The sequence below is a fragment of the Peromyscus californicus genome, unplaced genomic scaffold (assembly GCF_007827085.1).
Source record: "Peromyscus californicus insignis strain IS unplaced genomic scaffold, ASM782708v3 Scaffold_20__1_contigs__length_68692818, whole genome shotgun sequence".
Classification (NCBI taxonomy): Eukaryota; Metazoa; Chordata; class Mammalia; order Rodentia; family Cricetidae; genus Peromyscus; species Peromyscus californicus.
The window spans coordinates 5644412-5662811 of record NW_026294503.1 but is presented as its reverse complement, the minus strand read 5'-3'; the positions used below and the strand labels follow the sequence as shown (position 1 = coordinate 5662811).

At 40.6% G+C, this 18400-nt stretch overlaps 1 long non-coding RNA gene across 9 annotated transcripts in view; it reads right to left on the bottom strand.

Annotated features, from left to right (window-relative positions):
• Nucleotides 1–18400, bottom strand: part of LOC128116438 (uncharacterized) — a 47913-nt gene that overhangs the window by 9597 nt on the left and 19916 nt on the right. For 2 of the 9 annotated variants that reach the window (XR_008220456.1, XR_008220457.1), the window contains one exon: nucleotides 168–6457. This is a non-coding gene — a long non-coding RNA (uncharacterized LOC128116438). Of the gene's footprint in view, nucleotides 1–167; nucleotides 14422–18400 lie in introns of those variants that run through there. The other 7 variants (XR_008220463.1, XR_008220461.1, XR_008220462.1 and 4 more) reach the window with 6 other exon arrangements.

Here is an 18400-nt window from a genome sequence, read left to right as displayed (position 1 = left end):
TCTGTTGCTTCCTTATCTAATCCTGTAAACAGACTGGAACTGATTGAAATGCCTTTTGCCTTAAGCCTGTGTCCTGTAACTTCTATCAAAAGCTGATTCTCTTTAGACTCGTACTCACTCTGGTGCAAGAAAGATTCTTAATAGGAAGGGGGTGTTCAACTACTCACCACAAAGAGGCCTGGGGTTCCTCCCGGTCTGCAGCACCTGTGGTGAGGTCCATCAGTAGCCGGCACTTCAGGGGTCATTTTTACGACTTCCCAGAGAGACTGCCTCTTCTCTGGACAGCCTCCGCCAAACAACACCCCTGATTTTTGAGTATGCTTGGTTGATTACTCTCCTGAGACTGGGTACCCAAGGGCGCCAGGTCTTGTATAATATTAGAGGGACCAGCCTTAACACTATATATCCCAGGGGCTCAGGAGAGAGAACTATGAATGATGAGAACTATTTTCAGGAAACAGAATCTCAGCACACAGAGCTCTTATGTAGCGATAACGCCCGCGCTACCACCACCCGTTCACCATGTCCGAGCGAGGGGCTGTGGATCGAAAAACAGAGACAAAAGACAGCGGGTCATTCACCTCAGCAGAATACCGAATGCCGTTTATTGAAAGAGGGAGGAAACCTTAAATACAGGCTTAAAGCACGATGGGAGAACCCCCGAGGGCAGAAGTTCGCTATTGATGTTTTACAATCTTGCATCTAAGCTGTTAACGCCCAATATGCAGGATACACAAACAAGGAACTTCCCTAAAGCATTCAGGAGGGTGGATACCGGCAGGGAATTAGCATAGGGAGGACATCTGGTCAAAGTTGGCAAGCAGGCAATGGCTTTACTCAATATGGGAGGAGACCAGGGCCCTACAGGTCCCCCCTTTTTACTAAAAAATGAGCTTCTGACTTAGGTTGCATGGGACATCAGCAGGTCACCTTACCCATCATGGAGACACCTGCCCAGGCCACACAAGTGCTCTGTCTTAGGTTGGTGAGCACCCCCCCAAGCATTACCTGTCTCTGAATACTCATTATCATACAGGCTCAACCACGTGAGCTGTAGAGTTAACTGTTGCCAAAGATCTCAAAGTGGCGCTGGGCTTGCAATCTGTGCGACACAGAAAAGACCAACAGAAGTCCTAACCCACCCATAGGCAGTAGCCTAAAGGCTATTGAGCCATTCCCTTCCTTCAAGCCTTATGCAAATTGGAGTCCTCGTAAGATGGTATCCCAAAAGCAAATGGAACTTGAGTTTTAAATTTTACAACTTACAAAGCCAATCAAAATGTATATAACTATTGAGTTAAATTTATCATGCCCAATAGAATGAAAGATTAACTAACTGTGGTAGCTACTTTTGCTGCCAGGGTCTCCACTGTGCTAGCTGTAGTAACCAATTATGAAATAGCAATCCCAGAAACAGTAGCAGCAGTGGCCACCACCGCTATGACAGCAACAATGGCAACAGGGATGTCAGATTCTCTTCTGGAGCGTGTGGGCATCCACTGGCATGGACACAACTCCAGGAACACGAACCACCAAGGCCCATTTTTCTTGATCCCAGCATGACTTAAGCTGGCAGCTCTGCAAAAGAACAACTAAGAACCATAAAGGAAAAACAAACAGCACACAAGGAGCAGACCTAATGGTCTCAATAATGACTACATTCAGGCTCACAAATTTTAAGGTATCTTCAAAAGAGGCTAGATGAATTTCAGGAGGCCAATAGATGTTGCACAGAGCCACTCCTGAAAAGTAGGGTACTACACCAGCTTGAAGAGGGTTGCAAAATGTGAAAAGGCTTAGCTGGCATGCTACTGTTAACAAATAGAGGTCAGTGAACTTCATGGTTGTCCTTAAACTCCAAGGTGTCTGAGTGACACGTTCTTAAACATGCTTGAAAGAGCAGTTACCATACATTACCTTCTGGAGAATCCAACTGCATGGCTACAGTTCCTAGGCTTACGTTAATGCTTGCCAAGGCTGGCCATATTGGGTTCTCAATCCCCATTGGCATCAGAAGGGGAGAGTTCTTCACAAAGGCCCAATAGGTCTCTGCCATGTTGGGATTCAGCAGCAACCACAGGGTGCACGCAGCGCTCAGGAACCCAAAGAGGAACCTCATTGTCCTGCGGGAAGACACAAACAGATCCCTGGGCCTACACCAACACCATATCGGGTCCCCTCCAAGTGCCAGTAGAAAGATCCTTCCATCGCACCAGAGGATGATTTGCAACAGGAGCCCTCCAGTGCTTATCTGCAGTGGATACTCCAGTAGAGTCCACTGATAAAAAATTTAAAGTATATAAAACAAGGGAAAGAATAGAATATGGAGAGGAGAGATGAGCCCCTAGCTCCCCACTTTTTACTTTAGCAATATATGTTTTTAAGGTATGATGGCAGCGTTCTATTATAGCCTGTCCTTGAGGATTATAAGGAATACCAGTCTTATTAACGATAGAACAATCTTGGCAGAATTTTGAAAATCCCGTACTGCTGTAGGCAGGACCATTATCAGTTTTTATGCATTTTGGCACTCCCATGTAAGCAAAAGCATGAAGACAATGATTCTTTACATCTTTAACCTTTTCCCCTGAATGGACAGAAGCAAAAATTAGAGAGGAATGTAGCTAGAGTTTTCCTGCCTGGCCCACAGTCAGGGCAAATCTCTCTCACCTGCCAGTCCCACAGCCACTCAGACCCAACCAAGTAAACACAGAGACTTATATTGGTTACAAACTGTATGGCTGTGGCAGGCTTCTTGCTAACTGTTCTTACAGCTTAAATTAATCCATTTCCACAAATCTGTACCTTGCCACGTGGCTTGTGGCTTACCGGCATCTTCACATGCTGTTTGTCATCGTGGCGGCTGGCAGTATCTCTGACTCAGCCTTCCACTTCCCAGCTTTATTCTCCTCCTTGTCCCGTCTACACTTCCTGCCTAGCCAATGGCCAATCAGTGTTTTATTTATTGACCAATCAGCAACACATTTGCCATACAGAACATCCCACAGCAGAGGAATATGTATCAATAGACACATGGACATATTGTAATTTTCCAAAGAAAGGCACATGTGTGACGTCCATTTGCCACACATGATTAGGTAAAAGTCCTCGGGGATTAACTCCCAAATGAGGAACAGGTAAGAATTCAGCACAAATAGGACATGATTTAACTATCTGGATGGCTTGTTCCCGGGTTATGCCTGTATGATGACGAAGAGATCCAGCATTAAGATGATAACGTTGAAGCAACTGAGTAGCCTTATCAAAGGCAGAACAAACTAATGTGACAGCCATACGAGTAATGGCGTCAGCCCTCTGATTACCTTCACTTAGAGGTCCAGGCAATTGAGTGTGAGCTCTAATATGGCCCACATAAGGGTTATGTGAGCAGGACCATATAAGTCCTTGCATTTGCAATAAATATTCATGAATGGGAGAAATGGATGGTATGTAGGCTGTTGTCTCCAAAGGCATAATGGCATGTGCTACATATTGGCTATCAGTATAAATATTTACACTCTCATCAGAAAACATCTGTAAAGCAAGCAACAGTGCCTGTACCTCTGCCATCTGGGCAGAAGTGCCCTGGGCTTTCATTCTCTTCACTATGTTACCAGAAACCACCACAGCAAAACCACGTGAAGTGCCATCAGTAAATACCACATGGACCTGAGGAATAGGAGTCATCTGTACTATCTTGGGAAATATAACAGGATGCAATTTAAATAATTGACACACATCATTGGAGGGGTAGTGAGTATCAAACTGACCCTACATGGAGCATGTCAATATGGCCCAATCATTATCATTAGCTTGCAACCATGCTATTTGAGACTGGGTGTATGGGGTCACCACAATATCTGGCTCCTTACCAAAAGTTTGAACACTGATCTTGATTCCCTTAAATATAATCTGAGCAACAGCCTGTGGGTAAGGATTAATGGTTTTTGCTGGAGAAACTGGGGAATGTACCCATAGAATAGGACCTGTTTGCCAAAACACTCCAGTAGGTGAATGAGTAAAACAAAATATCAAATACAATAAGGGAGAAGAAAGATCTATATACTGCATGTGTGCCTGTTCCAGTGCCTCTTGCACTCATTGTAGGGCTGTACACCCTTCAGCTGTTAATTCATGGGGAGATAAAGGTTCAGGGTCGCCCTTTAAGACATCATACAAAGGGTGAAGTTGACCTGTTGGAATCTTTAAAGTGGACCAAAGCCATTGAATATCTCCCAGAAAGGTTTGGAAATTATTAAGCGTGCGTAGCTGATCCGTACACCGAGTAATCTTTTGTGGACGTATGCCTGTGCGTAACAATTCATGACCTAAATAATGATAGGGAAAAGATACCTGTACCTTTTCTGGAACTATTTGTAAATTAGCCAGGCTAAGAACCTCTTGTAATTTAGAAAAGGCATCAAAAACAAGTTTTTTATCTTTAGCAGCCAATAAAATATCATCCATATAAGTCAACCACAATTAAATGCCAATGTTTAGGAATTGCCATGGGGCAGGCAAACCAGGCTGTGTTGCTCCCATGAGAAGCATGGTTTTATTTACAGCTCTAAGATCTTGTAACAGTCTCCATTTTCCTGACTTCTTGTAGAGGCCAGTTGGGATCTCAGGATTCTTGTCCAGCACCAGAATCCAGTAATCTTTTAATCTCAATCCTATATAATTTTATTTTTAATTTAGGCTGTTTATCATTGATAACTGTTTGCCAAAACACCTTTTTCCTGTACTTTCAAAGCCTCCAGTTCTACATATAGGTGCCATTTTGCAATTTAAATATGAAAACAATAATAATCGAGCGATTTTATCACCAGCTTCTATTTTCATGGTCCTTTTTACATATACCAATTATAAAAGCATTAAATACAATCTTTATAGGATTTGAAGAGGATACTCTTGAGTATTTTTATAAAATCTTAAAAATAGGATCCTTTTTTATAGATTTCAAATAACACATTAATGCAAATAACCAATTATTAACAATGTGGACCAAACAATTTACCTGTATTTTATTTACTGGAAAAATAATTTTGTAACCTCTTTATCAGTAAGAGATTATTTTTTATGGGTTTATCTTAGCAACAACATTATTTAATAAGCTAACAACCCAATCCATTTCAGGTGTTATATTTCTAGAATTCTAGAAAGCAACTTAAAGAGCAGAGCCAAATTATCAGTAATGATCAACAGACAAGAGCATACCTAATATATAGTTCACAATTATGAATTCTGTTCCTTAGTTTATCTACCATGAGAATCCAAACATTTATTAAGACAATCAAAAGAACAGAACATCCTTTATACAATGAATGATTAATATCCCTGGAAATTCAACAGCATTGACTTAGCAATCCATGTCGGACCGAAACCATTTTTCACCAGAAGTTGGGCCCGTTTAAACTTTTAGTGCTAGTCCCTCTCCTGGCCTCTGCTCGCTTGCCCTCCCGCAAGTCTGTTCCCTTCATCGGTCTTGTGGCTATGACACCCGCCTGCGTGTACCTGCCCACCTGCTGCTCCAGGCTATCTTGCACACACCTTTGCTGCCATGCTGGACACGTGCACTCACTTTTAAACTTTCTTTTACTTCCCATGAAAGGACTACCTAATAATAAGTTATTCCCACCATAAGGGAAAAAACAAAAACATTTCCCACGAAGGGATCCTAAATATTGAATTATTCCCACTGAGGGAAAAAAATGAACATTTTTTTAAACCAAAATTAAGCAAACAGACAATGAAACTTTAAGCTCTGGGTTTGCTTGCTTGTTCATCCAGCAGCAATGAGGCCCACCTGTTGATTTTTTGTAATTCAGATGCTGCTGTTCTGTGCTGGCAGGCAGAAAGAGCTCAGAGTTTTAGCTATCCTGAAAATTCTATAATTGGAAAGAGCCTTTTCTTCCTCCATTACCACTGGGAAAAGGCTTCTCTCTTTCCTTCATCCTTCCTCTACAGGGCCCTAATCTTTAGGCCTAGTTTCAAAATTTTTCCCCTTTTTACTGGGAAAATCCTTTTTTCTTGATTAAATTTTTTTTCCCTTTTCTAATGGGAAATTTCCTTTCCTTCCCTCTTCTCTATTGGGAAGATTTCCTTTTTATTTAAAATCTTTAGCTGTCTTGCCCTATCTTAACTTCGGTGCTCTCCTGCTTCAGCAGTCCAATTAACTGACTGTGAGCTGGCTGCACCTGTTTCAATTCACCCTCATCTTTTCTTTTTTCTTTAAATTGCTGGCCAGCCTCACCTGGGTGTCCATCAGCGATGTCCCTTCCTTCTCAGATCTCGGTGGAACCTCCATTTGTAGCGATAACGCCTGCGCTACCACCAACCGTTCACCATGTCTCTTAGTCCAGTCATTGATTCTTCCAAATCTTCTTCATCCTGTCCCCTGGGAGTTGTGGTATATATGCACTTACAAGCAGTAATCCCTTGGCAGTGTAAAGCCGGGCTTCCAGGGTCAAATGGAGGGGTGATAAGAATCACATAGAGAGGCAATAACCATTAATTATCATTTGCAACCCAAGAGGGAAGTGACTAATGAGGAAATGAATTAACTAAAGGATAAATTTGGGTAATATCTAAGAAGAGGGATCTTATGTGCTCAACTATAATCTTAAACGTGACTGGTAGAAAATGTTAAGGTCAATGGGAGAAAATAAAACTGCCTTCTTTTTTCCTGTGGCTCCTATCTGTCCAAGCTATCTGCAGGGTGGGAGAAAGTGTGCTCTGGTCTCTAGGCAACCTGTGTACAGCTAGATGCCTCTGGTGACAGTTAAATGGATATCTGTAACTAGAGGTAAGAGTTGGGAAAGGAGGAAGCTAAACTTAATTGGCATATCCACCAGGCCTTCTCAAATGGGTAGTCTGGATGCTTAAGTCTGTTCTTAGAGAGTACAGACGTATCTCTGATAAGGTACTTTCCTCCATCTAGGGATAGTCCTGGCTGGATGCTGCCAATGAAAATAATTACAGGGAGGCCTGACCTGGGGTTCTGGCTGTGCATAGCTGTCAGTGCAGAAAAGCTACAATAGCACACAAGAAACTCATAGCAGTAAACGGCTGATAATCAAAAGCCAAATATCACCAAGGCTCCTTGAGCCTCACTCAGTTTGACCTCTGGAAGGTCCTTGGTGTCTTCCAGGTATTAGCTTTGTCATAATCAGCTGAAATCCTACTTTGTATATTTTTGCAGCTTGTAACAAGATTCTATTAATTATTTAGGGTATAAAATAGGTCTACAAAAAAATTAGACCCCACCCCCCCAAAAAAGGGTGCAAATTAGGAGAGATCAATTATGGACTCTTAATGACTTTCAAAGATTATTCAGAGACATTTCCCATCTACGAACTGTTGTTGGGGTAAAAAATGATGAACTGAGTAATTTGTTCAAAACCTTACAAGGTGACAAGGACTTAAATAGTCCAAGATAATTATCAGTTGAAGCTGAGAGAGAATCAGCCTTGGTGGAAAAGAAAGTACATGAAGGACATATGGATCCTGTGGATCCAAAGCTTAACTACATTTTGGTTATTTTACCCTCAAAGCATTCTCCTACAGGAATTTTAATGCAAAGGGAAGATATTATATTGGAATGGATATTTTTACCAAATAAACAGAGTAAAAATTAAAAACTTATGTGGAAAAAATCTCTGACTTGATTTTAAAAGGAAAATTGAGACTTTGCCAATTAGCAGGAAGAGACACAGCAGAAATTGTAGTATCTTTAACTAAGGAGGACATCGGTAAATTATGGCAGAAAGTGAACCTTGCCAAAGAGCTTGCAGTAATTTTTTGGGAGAGATCAACAGCAAATATCCCAAAAGTGATAGAATTCAACTTATAAAGAGAGCTGATTGGATTCTGCCTCACATTGTTTGGGAAACACCCATATCTGAAGCCTGAACATTTTATACAGATGCAAACAAACAAGGAAAGGCAGGTTACAAGTCAGAAAATTTAAGTAAAGTGGTTTAAAGTCCTTATAATTTGGTTCAAAAATCGGAATTGTATGCTATTCTGTTGGTATTAATGGATTTGATGCTGAAAGGGTGGTCTTACATATTGAGACTGTAGAATTTATTCCTGATGAGTCAGAATTAACTTTGTTATTTATTCAGTTACAAGATATAATCAGGTATAGGAAGCATCCTTTATATATAAAACTCACATCTGATCCCATACAGGTCTGCCAGGCCCTCTAGCACAAGGTAATGATGAGATCGATAAAGTATTGATAGGAAATGTCCTGGAGGCCTCAGAATTTCATAGATAACATCATGTCAATAGTAAAGGTTTAAAAAAAGATTTTTCCATAACCTGGCAACAAGCCAAGGAAATTGTAAGGAAATGTCCTACTTGTTCTTTTTACAATCAGACTCCATTACTGGCAGGATGTAACCCAAAGGGTACTCAGAGGAATGAAATCTGGCAGATGGATGTGTTTCACTTCGCAGAATTTGGAAAACTGAAATATGTACACCACACTATTGATACTTATTCAGAATTTCAATGGGCAACTGCTTTGAGTTCTGAAAAAAGCTGATTCTGTAACCATGCATTTGCTAGAAGTTATGGCCATCATGAGTATACCTACACAAATCAAAACTGACAATGCTCCAGCATATGTCTCTGGTGAAATGAAACAGTTTTTTGTTTATTAGAATATAAAGCATATTATAGGTATACCACATAATTCTACATGCCAAGCAGTTATAGAAAGAGCAAACAGAACTCTAAAGGATATGCTAAATGAACAGAAAGGGGTAACAAAAACCCCCCAGAAATAGATTGTATAATGCTCTATTAACTTTGAATTTTCTCAATGCTAATGAGAAAGGAACAATAGCTGTGAAGAGACATTGGATAATAAAAAAAAAAAACTACAGAATTAAATCAGCCTATATATACTTTAAAGATGTGCTGACCTCAGAATGGAAACCAGGATATGTGTTACGTTGGGGATGAGGTTTTGCTTTTGTTTCTACAGGAGAAGATAAGCTGTGGATACCATCAAAATCGATAAAGGTTTGATTTGAACAAGAGAGACCTCTTAATTAGAAAAGGTGATACTTTATCAACCAGCATGACCATCCAAATTAAACTAACTTATACCACTAACAAATGCTTTTCATTTAATCATATATAACTTGCCAAAAGGGAACCTCCCCAAAGTTAGGCTTGGGGGAGAGTTTTTGTTTTTGTCTTTCAGGAGAATAAAGACTAAGGAATCTAAAGAACACTGGACAAATGAGACATCTCAAGAAAAAGGACAAATCATGTAGAAAAAAATGTCCCAAGAGAAAGAGTAAATTGGCCTATTGGTATATCACATATAAAATTTCATAAATCTTCCTAAATGTTTATTTCTGCTCTTCTCTAAAAATACTTAACACAAAGTTCTTTCTGTAGTCACAGTTCAATTAAAAATTAAAGCTGGCTTTGGAGTTGGAGAATGGCTCTCTTTTTCTCTAAACCCAAGCATTTTGTTAAAAGGAAAATGCAAAATCTCTGTATCATGTCACAAGAAAGAGTCATCTGATATGGGACAGAAGAAAACCAAAAAAATTAAGAGAATATTCTATTGCCACTAATCTCAATTCTTTGGTTCTATTTTGATTCTTTAAACTTTTCATAAGGTATGAATTTCATATCAAAATTTATCAGATTTATATATATATATATTTATATATATTTTAAACTTTTGTTATGATATTAATGGATCTTATAGAGTACTAACTAATTCTAGAAAAAAGGCTTCATTTAGCTGCCTATACATGGCTTTGTGTTGGAGTCTCTATCAGTTTTCTGCAGGGAATCATGACCAGGCCTAACAGCAAATTTGAAGTCTCTAGAAAGATGATGGGGCCTCACAATGATGATTTCATGAGGACAATAATAATATCACTAAGCTGACAAACATCACCCAAAGATAGCTTTGAACTACAAACTGCTCAGAACAATTATGAGATGGCTAGCTGAGATGATCTAGCCTCACAGACTATTTAAACAAGGAACTGAGATAATCCTTGCACTTTTGCATTATGCAGAGACTGGACAACAAATGATTCAGCTACCTCTCCCGGAACTTGACAATTAACCCAAAACTTTTCTTTTCAGGATCCCCTAAAGATGCCTTCACCCACAAACAGCAGGAAGTAATCTTAAGAACACGACACCCATATTCCCAAGAGGTGGGGCAGGTGGTTTTTGGTCTTTCAATGGGATTTGGGTTTGGGATAATTTTCATTGTTTGGTATGGTTGGTTACAAGTTGTTATTGTTAATGGTCAGGAAAAAGGGCTAAACAAAGGAGATTAGATATAAGGTTCTTGTTTGAAAGAAAAAAGAGGATATAGAGAAGAGGTAGATTACTGAGTCTACTCTGAAAAAAAAAGAGAGATAGAAATGATAGAATAAAGGGTAGATTATTGAATGTACTCTGAAAAGAAAAAAGAGAGGATATAGATATGATATAGATAAAAAGGTAGATTATTGAATCTACTTTTAAAAGACAACTACTAGTTTTAAATACTTTACATTGGATTGGATTTTTATAAATTGTATACAAATTATATATATTTAGATTGATATTGTTAAAAAATTCTGTACATATATTTCTAATCTTGTTCAAGATATTGTGCCTATACAGTTCATTTAACAATGTAATGCAATTTGCTAATCCTTGAATGTTATTATTACCAACTATTAGGATATAAAGATATGAAAGTTAGTAGTTAGACATTACAATCGAACTTGTAGTCATATTAGGTATGTTTTTAAGGTCAAGCAGAGACATATTTTAGATAGACAGGTAATCTTCAAATCCTTCAGAGATCTACAGATTATGGCATTTAAAATGATTTAATAACATAGATTTTTTTTTCTTTTTTTATGACTATGAGACATGTCTGTTCCTGGCTGCACCAATCTACTTCAGAAAAGATATGGGCATTGAAGAAACTGCATATGGAGCTAACTTTCATTGTGGCAAAAGTTAGCCACTGAACAGCAAAGTGCCCTCGCATTGACTGTGGACAGTATGCTATCCAAAATGGACAAACAGGACACAAAACAAAGGACTACCAATCCTTTGCCAAAAAAAGTGTGGTTGTGGCTTTAGCAACAGGTGTCCTCTGAGGCCAGGACAATATGGCACCATCGCTGAAGTGGCTTTGCATTCCGGAAAAAGTACAGTGCCCCTTTCTTTGAAGGCAGCTAAACTGGCAGTGGACTGATGGCTTCTGGTGTGCAGTGGAACAGTAGCTGAAACAGTTATTCTTGAAAAAGTAACTAGGCTGATGGGAGTCTACCTCTCAATGGTAGATTGGCATTTAACAAAGGAGATGAAGCCACCCACAAGCCGAGAAGAATAGGCAGACGAATTCCAAAAACACCAGCAATTTCCAGGATTTAAAATCCTCAATCATAACTGGTGGAATTCAAGTTTATCTGGTATATGGAATACTTGGACTGAACGTGAGTTCAAACTGTAGGCCTTGTGTACATCTTAATTCATAAATGAGTCTGTAGGCTGAAGGTGATACCCCAACATGCAGAGAAACCTCGGGTCACTGTCCAGGCAGCAGGCTGTTTCCGTCATAACTCATTTTTTAGAAGTCGCTTGTTTGCACTCCTTTTTTAACTAGGTAATATTATTTCCTTCTCGGGTCTCTGAGGGAGTTGAAGATTAGATAGTTATAGTTACGGTTTTCCTTGTTAAGAAATTCAGAAAAAAAATTCACTAAGAGGTATTAAGTGTATAAGTTTGAAAGACATCATAAGATAGTTTTCTGTTGGTAATATAAGTTAGGATAGAAACTGAATTAGGTACGCTTTGGACTCATCAAAATAGGATAGATAATGGAATATTTTCTCTGAATTTGTCAAATGCAAATGGACTAGACATTGTTGATGTATTTATTGCTTGTACATATTGTATATAGTTATTGTACTTATTGTATATAGTTTTTCTTATATTACTTATAACTTTTTAAATTTTTTTATTTTTTAGTAGACAAAAAAGGGGGAAATTTGGTGATATTTTATTTGTGCTGAAATGTGGTGATATTTTATTTGTGCTTTAATAAATAAAGCTTGCCTGAGATCAGGGGGAAAAGGCCAGCCATTTGAAGTAAACAAAGTCAGGCAGCACACGCCCTTAATCCTATCACTTAGCAGGCAGGGTCTCTGTGTGTTCAAGGCCACACTAGGGAACAGAGTCACAAGTGGTGACACACGCTTTTAATCCCAGTACCAATCATAGAGACCTGGAGGTCTGTACAGACAGACAGACAGTGACAGAGCTGTGTAGGAAGAGAAAGTGAGGTAGTTGGGCTAAGAGCCAATGAGAGAGCAGAAAAGCAAGGTATATAAGCCTGGGTAGACAAGAAGACACTCTCCTTGGAAGCTGCGGAGTTGGTGAGGTAAGGTTGGCTGGTGGCTTTCCATATTTCCCTGATCTCTCTAAGGCTTTCGCCCAAATTTCTGGCTCCGTGTTTTATTTAATAAGACCATTTAGAAATTCGTCTACACACGTCTACACACGTGACTTTCTGGTGAGGCAGTATAGCTGAGACAGTGAATTCCAGGTTTAGTGGGAGACCCCACCTAGAAAATAAGATGGAGGGGCCTGGGGAGAAGACTCAGAAGTTAACAACAGGTGCTGCTCTTGGGGATCTGATGCGCTCTTCTGACCTCTGGGTACACACACACACACACACACACACACACACACACACACAGAGCATTCACTCATTAGGCCACACACAGACATAGACATATAATGAAAAATAAAAACAAGTCTTTAGAAAATAAAATTTAAAACTATGTGAAGTTATAGAGGAAGATGCCTAACACCAGCCACTGGCCTCCACATGTGCATGCACAACACATGTACACACATACATATACACAAACACACACAAATAAATAGCCATGTTGTGGGAGGATATACCAGGCCTATAAGTCCTAACCCTCGCTGCTCACCAGAACCAGCTGCAGTCAGTGTAAAAAACACAGATTCTACCCACATCAGCAGACTCATGTCGCAGGGCTGGGCCCTGGAATACCTGGTCCATTTCAAGTTTTTAGTGGCAGCTGCCAAGGCTGCTCTTGGGAATATCCAGACCCCATGAAGCCACAGGGTGGACAACGGATGCACTGCCAGGTTCCAGTCCCCATAGAATGCCTAGCACATGGCACAGCAATGAGTAGTTGCGAACTCATCTTGTAAGTCATTACTATATCTGAGGACACCTTCAGCTGCCCAGGCCTATCATGGAGCCAAGAGGAACTGTACATAACCCTGAGAATCCTCAACAGTCTCCGAGGGCCTCTCGACATGAGAGGTGGGTCTACCGAGGCAGCATGTCACAGCCATGTGTTATTGGGCAGCTTAACTCCCGAGCCTCAGATTCTTCTGTGGACTGGGCCGTGGGGTTAAATGACCACCAGGTTCCATGGGTCCTGACCCTTCCTGAACTGCTACCACTTACTGTGTGATTTTAGCCAGATGACTTATAGGCACTTTTTGTTGAGGTATCTGTAGCCTCACCTCTCTGTCTCTCATCACAGGACTGGCAGCCCTGGGGCAGGGGAGCAGAAACACTGAATGAAGACTTACACTCAAAGCCAAAACCAACAGAAATGGCAAATAAAACAGAAGGAAGCAAAATAAAAACCCAATGAGAAAATAGTTTAGACAGATCTCTTGAGTTCAAGGTCAGCCTGGTCTACAGAGTAAGTCCCAGGACTGTCAGGGCTACACAGAGAAACCCTGTCTTGAAAAACAAAAGACAAAAAACAAAAAACAAACAAAAAAAAATGAAAACAATAGTTAACGAAGCCTGTTTAGTTAATTAAAAATTGTGCATCTCAATATGAATTCAATAAAGAGAGTGAGAGTAATAAAATCAAACAATGATTTTTCCTTTTTTGAAACAACAAATTCATTGAGCTGTGGTTCATACACCACACAATCAACCCCTTGAAGTGCATTGCTGAATGACTTATGGTACTTCCAGTTTACAGCACACTCCTTTGTCATCACCATCCAGTTCCAAGGTCTCTCTGTGGAGCTCTGGCTGCCTACAACTTGCTGTATAGATCAGTCTGTCCTTGAACTCACAGAGGCCAGCCTCTCTCTGTCCTTCAAATGCTGGGATTAAAGATGTGTGCCACCACACTTGATCTAATTCTGGAATGTTTTTGCTGTGGCTTGGATAAGCATCCTCTAAAGTGGGTCTTCAACCCCTGGTAGGTCAGGAGATGGTGTACAAAAAGTGAGACCTGGAGTATGGCCATTCCATTCTGAACAAGCCCGACCTCATCTGAGAGTGAGATCTAGCAGAACGAAAATAGATCACTGGAGGCAAGTCCTTGGTCCTGTTTTTCCTCTCTGCTTCCCTCACCATGAGTTCTGCCCACCCACCCACTCCCCAACCCCACTCCATTCTGCAGCCACAAGGAATGATCCACCAGCCCAGGGAATACCAACTGTGGACCTTTGCTTCTGAAGCCAGGAACCAAAATAAACTCCCCCCTCCTTTCAAGTTGATCCTCTCAGTTATTTTAGTGACAGGAAGCTGGCTAACATGCTCCTCACTCCCCTGAATAGCTACATGCTTATTAACAGCTAGACTTCTTCACCCTGAAGCCACTAATCCAATCTCTAGCATGAGGAATTTTTGATGCAATCATACAATATTCTGCCTTTTGTGTCTGTTTCACTTACGTTTTCAAGGCTTGCTCATGTTGTAGTGTGTGTGTGTGTGTGTGTGTGTGTGTGTGTGTGTGTGTGTGTGTATGTGTGTATACATTATATACATGTATATATATGTATATATATAGTTGCTTAATTTTTAATGGCAAATAATATTCCATTGTGAGTGTATGCCACATTTATTTATTCAGTTCTCAGTTGATAGATATGTGGGTTTCTTCCACTTTTTTCTTTATTATTTACTTGTTGAGATACTTTGCTCTAATTGGCCTTGAACTCCCATGCTGAAGCAGTCCTCCTGTCTCAGTCTCTTGGGCAGCTGGCACTATAGGCATGAGCCACTACAGCTGCTTCTGAACACTGACTAGGAGCACGTGAGTGCTGGTTTCCTATGTGACTGTAGGTTAAACACTCTTGCTTGTAGAACCTTGGGTGATCTTATGGTAACTACGATTGTAGTTCTGAGGAGCTGTCTAAACTTTCAGTTGGAAAACCAATCTCTCTCTCTCTCTCTCTCTCTCTCTCTCTCTCTCTCTCTCTCTCTCCTTCCTTCCCCCTCCCCTTTTTCTTCTCCCTCCACCCTCCTCTTGCTTAGCTTTTTTCTTTTATTTTTGGGTATGAGATCTCAAACCCAGGGCCTCCTACATGCTCTACCAAGCACTCTACCACTGTGACTCAACCTTTATGCCCTGCCCTTTTGATTTTAGTCATCCTGGTAGACAAAAATAGTATCCTATTGGGGAGGTAATTTGTATGAATTTCATTATCAATAATGTTGACCATCTCTCATGAGCTTATTGGCCATTTGCACATGTTCTTTCCAGAAGTGTCTATTCATATCCTTTGCCTGTTTTTAAATGCAGTGTCTCAACCCTATTTAGCCATGCAGTGTGTAGGTTTTCCAGCATGGGAGGCCTGACTGCATTGGAGACAACTCAGTGCTCTCAGACAGACTTTTATCCTGATGTGAGCTTTAATTTTTCACCTTCAGAATATTTACATTGGGGGCCTGGGAAGATGGTTCAGTTGGTAAACTATCTGCCTCAGAAGCATGAGAACCTGAGTTCAGTCCTCAAAACCCACACAAAAAGGTGAGCATGGCAGCATGCATGTAATCCAAGTGTGGGGAGACAGAGACAGGAGGGTCCCTGGGACCAAGGAGCCAGCCAGTTCAGCCTAACTGGTGACCCTGCCTCCAAGGAGGTGGACAGAACTCCTGGGGTGACACTGGCATTGTCCTCTCTACACACACACACACGGGTGTAAAAGGTATATTTATTTTTACAGGGTTGTTCAGTAGAATGCCAGTGCTCTCTGTGGGCTACCAATCTCATACCCAGTCCCACTGTTCGTTCTGGGCACACCCTCTACCTCCATCATTGCACAGATGGCACACAGTGCTTTTTCAAATTGATATCTTTCATACACTTGGTGACTTTTTAGGTATGCATACACTTGGTGGCCTGTAAGTTTTGGGCCAGACTGGTCTACATTGTGAGTGTGCATTCCAGGACATCCAGGGGTATGCAGAGAGGCCCTGTTTTAAAAGAAAAACAATTTGTGGAATTTTTGATATTCATAAACTTTATTATTCTAGCTATTTTGTTAATCTTTATTATTATTTCTAATTAAAATTGTTATTAAGGCAGAGCAGTGGCAGAGGCAGAGCGGCGGTAGAGACGCGGTTTTAAGACCAGAAACTGAATTTTTACCCACTGAGAAGTCAGTGAAAACAAGGAGAATAAGAGCTTGTAACAGGGACGCCTTTAATCCCAGCACCCAGGGAAGGAGCTATCTCTATTGGACTAGACCAGAACAAATTTGAACACTCTGCCTGAGGCCAACCCAAGGCCCAGCTGCCGATGCTGTGAAACCCAACAACTTGGAGGTGTTGGTGAGATTGCCCTGCTAAACAACCTACTCAGCTGAGATCCAATCAGGAGAGGATTCAGAATCCTACAGTCTGCAGTCTGAGGAAACAAGATTTGCTGAGGAGTTGATGAATGAGCAAAATGTGACCTGAGAACACAAAAGAAGGCGCCGCCAAGCCACCAAACCAGATCACCAGAATCATAAGCCTACCCTATACCGACTGGGAACAGCTAAGCCCCCATCTCTGGACCAGCCGATCAGGTCTCTACCCCCTAGGCCCTACCCGTCAGAGTCCCAGGGACCAGACAGCTACCTTTCCCTACTCCCCCACCAAAACAAAACAAAACAAAACAAACAAAAAAACCCCAACCCCTATGAACCTAACAACCACCAGAGCCATAAGCCCACCCTGCACCAATTAGGAACAACTGCTCCCTGAGACAGAACCCACTAACACTGATTGGACTAAGCTGCTCCCTGAGAAACAGCGCCCAACAACACTGATTTAACCAAGAACTCCTAGTGGACCAACCTATCAATTAGAACAAGAGAGGCACCTTCAGACACAAACACCACCTACACCGAGCAGAGGAAGAGATGAGTAGACACCGGTGCAAAAATACAGGCAACAACATAAAGACCTATATGACACCATCAGAACCTAGCGATTCTACACCTGCAAGACCTGAACATACCAACACAGAAGAAGCACAAGAAATCAATCCTAAAAATGACTTTAAGAAGATGATAGAGACCCTTAAAGAGGAAATGATAAACTCCCTTAAAAAGGAAATAAAAAATTCCCTTAAAGAAATGGAAGAAAAAACAAACAAAAAATTGGAAGAAATCAAAGAAAGCCAAGAAAAAGTAATTAAACAGATGAAGGAAACAGTTCAAGATTTGAAAATTGAAATTGAGGCAATAAAGAAAACACAAACTGAGGGAACACTGGAAATAGAAATCCTGACTAAACGAGCAGGAACTACAGAAACAAGCATAACCAACTGAATTCAAGAGATGGAACAGAGAATCTCTGACATTGAAGACACAATAGAAAAAATAGATTCATCAGTCAAAGAAAACACTAAAGCCAAAAAAGTTGTAACACAAAACATCCAAGAAATTTGGGACACCATGAAAAGACCACACCTAAGAATAATAGGGATAGAAGAAGGAGAAGAATACCAACTCAAAGGCACAGAAAATATATTCAACAAAATCATAGAAGAAAACTTTCCTAACCTAAAGAAAGAAATACCTATGAAGATACAAGAAGCTTACAGAACACCGAATAGGCTGGATCAAAAAAAAAAGCCCCTCACCACATAATAATCAAAACATTAAACATACAGAACAAAGAAAAAATATTAAGAGCCGCAAAGGAAAAAGACTAAGTAACATATAAAGGCAGACCCATCAGAATAACACCAGACTTCTCAATAGAGACTATGAAAGCTAGAAGGTCCTGGACAAATGTTATGCAGACACTAAGAGACCACAGATGCCAACCCAGACTATTATACCCAGCAAAACTCTCAATTACCATAGACGGAGTAAACAAAATATTCCATGATAAAACCAGATTTAAGGGTTAGAGAGATGGCTCAGGGGGTAAGAGTGTGGACTCTTCTTCCAGAGGACCTGAGTTCAATTCCCAGCACCCACATGGCAGCTCACACCTGTCTGAAACTCCAGTTTCAGGGTACCCCAACACCCATGGCAAAAACACAAATGCACATAAAAATAAAAAAAATACATTTAAAACCAGATTTAAACAATACCTATCCACAAATCCAGCCCT